The sequence below is a fragment of the Narcine bancroftii genome, unplaced genomic scaffold (assembly GCF_036971445.1).
Source record: "Narcine bancroftii isolate sNarBan1 unplaced genomic scaffold, sNarBan1.hap1 Scaffold_158, whole genome shotgun sequence".
NCBI classification, from domain to species: domain Eukaryota; kingdom Metazoa; phylum Chordata; class Chondrichthyes; order Torpediniformes; family Narcinidae; genus Narcine; species Narcine bancroftii.
This window is the reverse complement of record NW_027211893.1, coordinates 3,911,778-3,920,445: the sequence shown is the minus strand read 5'-3', so window position 1 is coordinate 3,920,445 and position 8,668 is coordinate 3,911,778.

The window sequence follows — 8,668 nt, the reverse complement described above, 5'->3', positions numbered from 1 at the left end:
CCATGCCTCTGATTCCCTGCCCTGATTCACCATCTCTGTTTCACCGCCTTTGATTCGCCACCTCTGTTTCCCCATATCTAATTCCCAACCTCTGATGCCCCAACTCTGATTCCCTGCCTCTGATTCCACGCGTTCTATTCCCTGCCTCTGATTCCCCGCATGTGATTCCCCATCTCTGATTCACCTCCTCTGATTTCCCACCTCTGATTCCCCATATCTAATTCCCCGCCTCTGTTTGCCCGACTCTGATTCCCCGCCTCTGTTTCCCCATATCTGATTCCCCGCCTCTGAATCCCCAACTCTGATTCCCTGCCTCTGATTCCCCAGCTCTGATTCCCCGCCTTTGATTCCCCCGTCTGATTCCCAGCCTCTGAAACCCCGTGTCTGATTTCTTGCCTCTGATTCCCCGCCTCTGATTCCCCATCTCTGATTCACAGCCTCTGATTTCCCACCTCTGATTCCCCATCTCTGATTCCGCACATCTGATTCCCTGCCTCTGATTCCCCGACTCTGATCCCCACCTCTGATTCCCCAGCTCTGATTCCCCGCCTCTGATTCCCCAACTCTGATTCCCCGCCTCTGATTCCCCAGCTCTGATTCCCCGCCTCTGATTCCCCGTGTTTGATTCCCTGCCTCTGATTTCCCGCCTCTGATTCCCCATCTCTGATTCACCGCCTTTGATTCGCCATCTCTGATTCCCCATATCTGATTCCTCGCCTCTGTTTCCCCGCCTCTGATTCCCCGCCTCTGATTCCCCATATCTCATTCCCCGCCTCTGATTCCCCATCTCTGATTCCCGGACTCTGATTCCCCACCTCTGATTCCCGGCCTCTTATTCCCGGCATCTGATTCCGGCCTCTGATTCCCGGCCTCTGATTCCCTGCTCCTGATTCCCCATCTCTGATTCCATGCATCTGATTCCCAGCCTCTGATTCCCAGCCTCTGATTCCCAACCTCTGATTCCCCACCTCTGATTCCCCATATCTGATTCCCCGCCTCTGTTTCCCCGCCTCTGATTCCACGCCTCTGTTTCCCCATATCTGATCCCCGCCTCTATTTGCCCGCATCTGATTCCCCGCCTCTGTTTCCCCATATCTGATTCCCCGCCTCTGAATCCCCAACTCTGATTCCCTGCCTCTAATTTCCCAGCTCTGATTCCCCGCCTCTGATTCCCCGCGTCTGATTACCGGCCTCTGATTCCCCGCCTCTGATTCCCCATCTCTGATTCACAACCTCTGATTCCCCACCTCTGATACCCCATATCTGATTCCCCGCCTCTGTTTCCCCGCCTCTGATTCCCCACCTCTGATTCCCAATATCTGATTCCCCGCCTCTGATTCCCCACCTCTGATTCCCCAGCTCTGATTCCCCGTGTTTGATTCCATGCCTCTGATTCCCTGCCCTGATTCACCATCTCTGTTTCACCGCCTTTGATTCGCCACCTCTGATTCCCCATATCTGATTCCCCGCCTCTGTTTCCCCGGCTCTGATATCCTGCCTCTGATTCCCAACCTCTGATTCCACACCTCTGATTCCCCATATCTGATTCCCCGCCTCTGTTTCCCCGCCTCTGATTCCCTGCCCATGTTTCCCCATATCTGATTCCCTGCCTCTGATTCCCCAACTCTGATTCCCCGCCTCTGATTCCCCAGCTCTGATTCCCCGCCTCTGATTTCCCGTGTTTGATTCCCTGCCTCTGATTCCCCGCCTTTGATTCCCCATCTCTGATTCACCGCCTTTGATTCGCCACCTCTGATTCCACATATCTGATTCCCCACCTCTGTTTCCCCGCCTCTGATTCCCCGCCTCTGATTCTCCATATCTCATTCCCCGCCTCTGAATCCCCATCTCTGATTCCCGGACTCTGATTCCCCACCTCTGATTCCCGGCCTGTTATTCCCAGCATATGATTCCCGGCCTCTGATTCCCGGCCTCTGATTCCCCGCTTCTGATTCTGATTCCCTGCCTCTGATTCCCCATCTCCGATTCCGCACATCTGATTCCCTGCCTCTGATTCCCCACCTCTGATTCCCCATATCTGATATCCCGCCTCTGTTTCCCCACCTCTGATTCCCCGCCTCTGTTTTCCCATATCTAATTCCCAACCTCTGATGCCCCAACTCTGATTCCCTGCCTCTGATTCCCCGCGTTCTATTCCCTGCCTCTGATTCCCCGCCTGTGATTCCCCATCTCTGATTCACCACCTCTGATTCCCCACCTCTGATTCCCCATATCTAATTCCCCGCCTCAGTTTGCCCGCCTCTGATTCCCCGCCTCTGTTTCCCCATATCTGATTCCCCGCCTCTGAATCCCCAACTCTGATTCCCTGCCTCTGATTCCCCAGCTCTGATTCCCCGCCTTTGATTCCCCCGTCTAATTCCAAGCCTCTGAAACCCCGTGTCTGATTTCTTGCCTCTGATTCCCCGCCTCTGATTCCCCATCTCTGATTCACAGCCTCTGATTCCCCACCTCTGATTCCCCATCTCTGATTCCGCACATCTGATTCCCTGCCTCTGATTCCCCGACTCTGATCCCCACCTCTGATTCCCCAGCTCTGATTCCCCGTCTCTGATTTCCCGTGTTTGATTCCCTGCCTCTGATTCCCCGCCTCTGATTCCCCATATCTCATTCCCCGCCTCTGATTCCCCATCTCTGATTCCCGGACTCTGATTCCCCACCTCTGATTCCCGGCCTCTTATTCCCGGCATCTGATTCCGTCCTCTGATTCCCGGCCTCTGATTCCCTGCTTCTGATTCCCCATCTCTGATTCCGCAAGTCTAATTCCCTGCCTCTGATTCCCCACCTCTGATTCCCCATATCTGATTCCCCGCCTCTGTTTCCCGGCCTCTGATTCCCCGCTTCTGATTCTGATTCCCTGCCTCTGATTCCCCATCTCTGATTCCGCACATCTGATTCCCTGCCTCTGATTCCACACCTCTGATTCCCCATATCTGATTTCCCGCCTCTGTTTCCCCGCCTCTGATTCCCCGCCTCTGTTTCCCCATATCTAATTCCCAACCTCTGATGCCCCAACTCTGATTCCCTGCCTCTGATTCCCCGCGTTCTATTCCCTGCCTCTTATTCCCCGCATGTGATTCCCCATCCCTGATTCACCTCCTCTGATTCCCCACCTCTGATTCCCCATATCTAATTCCCCGCCTCTGTTTGCCCGACTCTGATTCACCGCCTCTGTTTCCCCATATCTGATTCCCGGCCTCTGAATCCCCAACTCTGATTCCCTGCCTCTGATTCCCCAGCTCTGATTCCCCGCCTTTGATTCCCCCGTCTGATTCCCAGCCTCTGAAACCCCGTGTCTGATTTCTTGCCTCTGATTCCCCGCCTCTAATTCCCCATCTCTGATTCACAGCCTCTGATTCCCCACCTCTGATTCCCCATCTCTGATTCCGAACATCTGATTCCCTGCCTCTGATTCCCCGACTCTGATCCCCACCTCTGATTCCCCAGCTCTGATTCCCCGCCTCTGATTCCCCAACTCTGATTCCCCGCCTCTGATTCCCCAGCTCTGATTCCCCGCCTCTGATTCCCCGTGTTTGATTCCCTGCCTCTGATTCCCCGCCTCTGATTCCCCATCTCTGATTCACCGCCTTTGATTCGCCACCTCTGATTCCCCATATCTGATTCCTCGCCTCTGTTTCCCCGCCTCTGATTCCCCGCCTCTGATTCCCCATATCTCATTCCCCGCCTCTGATTCCCCATCTCTGATTCCCGGACTCTGATTCCCCACCTCTGATTCCCGGCCTCTTATTCCCGGCATCTGATTCCGGCCTCTGATTCCCGGCCTCTGATTCCCTGCTTCTGATTCCCCATCTCTGATTCCATGCATCTGATTCCCAGCCTCTGATTCCCAGCCTCTGATTCCCAACCTCTGATTCCCCACCTCTGATTCCCCATATCTGATTCCCCGCCTCTGTTTCCCCTCCTCTGATTCCCCGCCTCTGTTTCCCCATATCTGATCCCCGCCTCTATTTGCCCGCATCTGATTCCCCGCCTCTGTTTCCCCATATCTGATTCCCCGCCTCTGAATCCCCAACTCTGATTCCCTGCCTCTAATTTCCCAGCTCTGATTCCCCGCCTCTGATTCCCCGCGTCTGATTACCGGCCTCTGATTCCCCGCCTCTGATTCCCCATCTCTGATTCACAACCTCTGATTCCCCACCTCTGATACCCCATATCTGATTCCCCGCCTCTGTTTCCCCGCCTCTGATTCCCCACCTCTGATTCCCAATATCTGATTCCCCGCCTCTGATTCCCCACCTCTGATTCCCCGCCTCTGATTCGCCAGCTATGATTCCCCGCCTCTGATTCACCGTGTTTGATTCCCTGCCTCAGATTCCCGTCCTCTGATTCCCCATCTCTGATTCACCGCCTTTGATTCGCCACCTCTGATTCCCCATATCTGATTCCCCGCCTCTGTTTCCCCGCCTCTGATTCCCCGCCTCTGATTCCCCATATCTCATTCCCCGCCTCTGAATCCCCATCTCTGATTCCCGGACTCTGATTCCCCACCTCTGATTCCCTGCTTCTGATTCTGATTCCCTGCCTTTGATTCCCCATCTCTGATTCCGCACATCTGATTCCCTGCCTCTGATTCCCCATCTCTGATTCCCCATATCTGATTCCCCTCCTCTGTTTCCCCGCCTCTGATTCCCCGCCTCTGTTTCCCAATATCTAAGTCCCCGCCTCTGATTCCCCAACTCTAATTCCCCACCTCTGATTCCCCAGCTCTGAATCCCCGCCTCTGATTCCCCGCATCTGATTCCCTGCATCTGATTCCAAGCCTCTTATTCCCTGCCTCTGATTCCCAACCTCTATTTCCCCACCTCTGATTCCCCATATCTGATTCCCAGCCTCTGTTTCCCCGCCTCTGATTCCCCGCCTCTGTTTCCCCATATCTGATTCCCGGCCTCTGGTTCCCCGCCTCTGATTCCCCGCCTCTGATTCCCTGCCTCTGATTCCCCATCTCCGATTCAGCACATCTGATTCCCTGCCTCTGATTCCCCGCCTCTGATTCCCCGCCTCTGATTCCCTGCCTCTGATTCCCAACCTCTGATTCCCCACCTCTGATTCCCCGTGTTTGATTCCCCGCCTCTGTTTCCCCGCCTCTGATTCCCCGCCTCTGATTCCCCAACTCTAATTCCCCGGTTCTGATACCCCATATCTGATTCCCCGCCTCTGTTTCCCCGCCTCTGATTCCCCGCCCCTATTTCCCCATATCTGATTCCCTGCCTCTGATTCCCCAACTTTGATTCCCAGCATCTGATTCCCCAGCTCTGATACCCCGCCTCTGATTCCCCGCATCTGATTCCCTGCATCTGATTCCAAGCCTCTGATTCCCTGCCTCTGATTCCCAACCTCTGATTCCCCACCTCTGATTCCCCATATCTGATCCCCAGCCTCTGTTTCCCCGCCTCTGTTTCCCCATATCTTATTCCCGGCCTCTGATTCCCCGCCTCTGATTCCCCGCCTCTGATTCCCTGCCTCTGATTCCCCATCTCCGATTCCGCACATCTGATTCCCTGCCTCTGATTCCCCGCCTCTGATTCCCCGCCTCTGATTCCCTGCATCTGATTCCCAACCTCTGATTCCCCACCTCTGATTCCCCGTGTTTGATTCCCCGCCTCTGTTTCCCCGCCTCTGATTCCCCGCCTCTGATTCCCCAACTCTAATTCCCCGCCTCTGATTCCCCATATCTGATTCCCTGCCTCTGTTTCCCCGCCTCTGATTCCCCGCCCCTGTTTCCCCAACTCTAATTCCCCGCCTCTGATTCCCCAGCTCTGATTCCCCGTGTTTGATTCCCTGCCTCTGATTCCCTGCCCTGATTCCCCATCTCTGTTTCACCGCCTTTGTTTCGCCACCTCTGATTCCCCATATCTGATTAACCGCCTCTGTTTCCCCGCCTCTGATTCCCTGCCTCTGATTCCCAACCTCTGATTCAACACCTCTGATTCCCCATATCTGATTCCCCGCCTCTGTTTCCCCGCCTCTGATTCCCTGCCCCTGTTTCCCCATATCTGATTCCCTGCCTCTGATTCCCCAACTCTGATTCCCCGCCTCTGATTCCCCAGCTCTGATTCCCCGCCTCTGATTTCCAGTGTTTGATTCCCTGCCTCTGATTCCCCGCCTCTGGTTCCCCATCTCTGATTCACCGCCTTTGATTCGCCACCTCTGATTCCACATATCTGATTCCCCACCTCTGTTTCCCCGCCTCTGATTCCCCGCCTCTGATTCTCCATATCTCATTCCCCGCCTCTGAATCCCCATCTCTGATTCCCGGACTCTGATTCCCCACCTCTGATTCCCGGCCTCTTATTCCCAGCATCTGATTCCCGGCCTCTGATTCCCGGCCTCTGAATCCCCGCTTCTTATTCTGATTCCCTGCCTCTGATTCCCCATCTCTGATTCCGCACATCTGATTCCCTGCCTCTGATTCCCCACCTCTGATTCCCCATATCTGATATCCCGCCTCTGTTTCCCCGCCTCTGATTCCCCGCCTCTGTTTCCCCATATCTAATTCCCAACCTCTGATGCCCCAACTCTGATTCCCTGCCTCTGATTCCCCGCGTTCTATTCCCTGCCTCTGATTCCCCGCCTGTGATTCCCCATCTCTGATTCACCACCTCTGATTCCCCACCTCTGATTCCCCATATCAAATTCCCCGCCTCTGTTTGCCCGCCTCTGATTCCCCGCCTCTGTTTCCCCATATCTGATTCCCCGCCTCTGAATCCCCAAATCTGATTCCCTGCCTCTGATTCCCCAGCTCTGATTCCCCACCTTTGATTCCCCCGTCTGATTCCCAGCCTCTGAAACCCCGTGTCTGATTTCTTGCCTCTGATTCCCCGCCTCTGATTCCCCATCTCTGATTCACACCCTCTGATTCCCCACCTCTGATTCCCCATCTCTGATTCCGCACATCTGATTCCCTGCCTCTGACTCCCCGACTCTGATCCCCAGCTCTGATTCCCCAGCTCTGATTCCCCGCCTCTGATTTCCCGTGTTTGATTCCCTGCCTCTGATTTCCCGCCTCTGATTCCCCATATCTCATTCCCCGCCTCTGATTCCCCATCTCTGATTCCCGGACTCTGATTCCCCACCTCTGATTCCCGGCCTCTTATTCCCGGCATCTGATTCCGGCCTCTGATTCCCGGCCTCTGATTCCCTGCCTCTGATTCCCCAGCTCTGATTCCCCGCCTTTGATTCCCCCGTCTGATTCCCAGCCTCTGAAACCCCGTGTCTGATTTCTTGCCTCTGATTCCCCGCCTCTGATTCCCCATCTCTGATTCACAGCCTCTGATTTCCCACCTCTGATTCCCCATCTCTGATTCCGCACATCTGATTCCCTGCCTCTGATTCCCCGACTCTGATCCCCACCTCTGATTCCCCAGCTCTGATTCCCCGTGTTTGATTCCCTGCCTCTGATTTCCCGCCTCTGATTCCCCATCTCTGATTCACCGCCTTTGATTCGCCACCTCTGATTCCCCATATCTGATTCCTCGCCTCTGTTTCCCCGCCTCTGATTCCCCGCCTCTGATTCCCCATATCTCATTCCCCGCCTCTGATTCCCCATCTCTGATTCCCGGACTCTGATTCCCCACCTCTGATTCCCGGCCTCTTATTCCCGGCATCTGATTCCGGCCTCTGATTCCCGGCCTCTGATTCCCTGCTCCTGATTCCCCATCTCTGATTCCATGCATCTGATTCCCAGCCTCTGATTCCCAGCCTCTGATTCCCAACCTCTGATTCCCCACCTCTGATTCCCCATATCTGATTCCCCGCCTCTGTTTCCCCGCCTCTGATTCCACGCCTCTGTTTCCCCATATCTGATCCCCGCCTCTATTTGCCCGCATCTGATTCCCCGCCTCTGTTTCCCCATATCTGATTCCCCGCCTCTGAATCCCCAACTCTGATTCCCTGCCTCTAATTTCCCAGCTCTGATTCCCCGCCTCTGATTCCCCGCGTCTGATTGCCGGCCTCTGATTCCCCGCCTCTGATTCCCCATCTCTGATTCACAACCTCTGATTCCCCACCTCTGATACCCCATATCTGATTCCCCGCCTCTGTTTCCCCGCCTCTGATTCCCCACCTCTGATTCCCAATATCTGATTCCCCGCCTCTGATTCCCCACCTCTGATTCCCCAGCTCTGATTCCCCGTGTTTGATTCCATGCCTCTGATTCCCTGCCCTGATTCACCATCTCTGTTTCACCGCCTTTGATTCGCCACCTCTGATTCCCCATATCTGATTCCCCGCCTCTGTTTCCCCGCCTCTGATATCCTGCATCTGATTCCCAACCTCTGATTCCACACCTCTGATTCCCCATATCTGATTCCCCGCCTCTGTTTCCCCGCCTCTGATTCCCTGCCCATGTTTCCCCATATCTGATTCCCTGCCTCTGATTCCCCAACTCTGATTCCCCGCCTCTGATTCCCCAGCTCTGATTCCCCGCCTCTGATTTCCCGTGTTTGATTCCCTGCCTCTGATTCCCCGCCTTTGATTCCCCATCTCTGATTCACCGCCTTTGATTCGCCACCTCTGATTCCACATATCTGATTCCCCACCTCTGTTTCCCCGCCTCTGATTCCCCGCCTCTGATTCTCCATATCTCATTCCCCGCCTCTGAATCCCCATCTCTGATTCCCGGACTCTGATT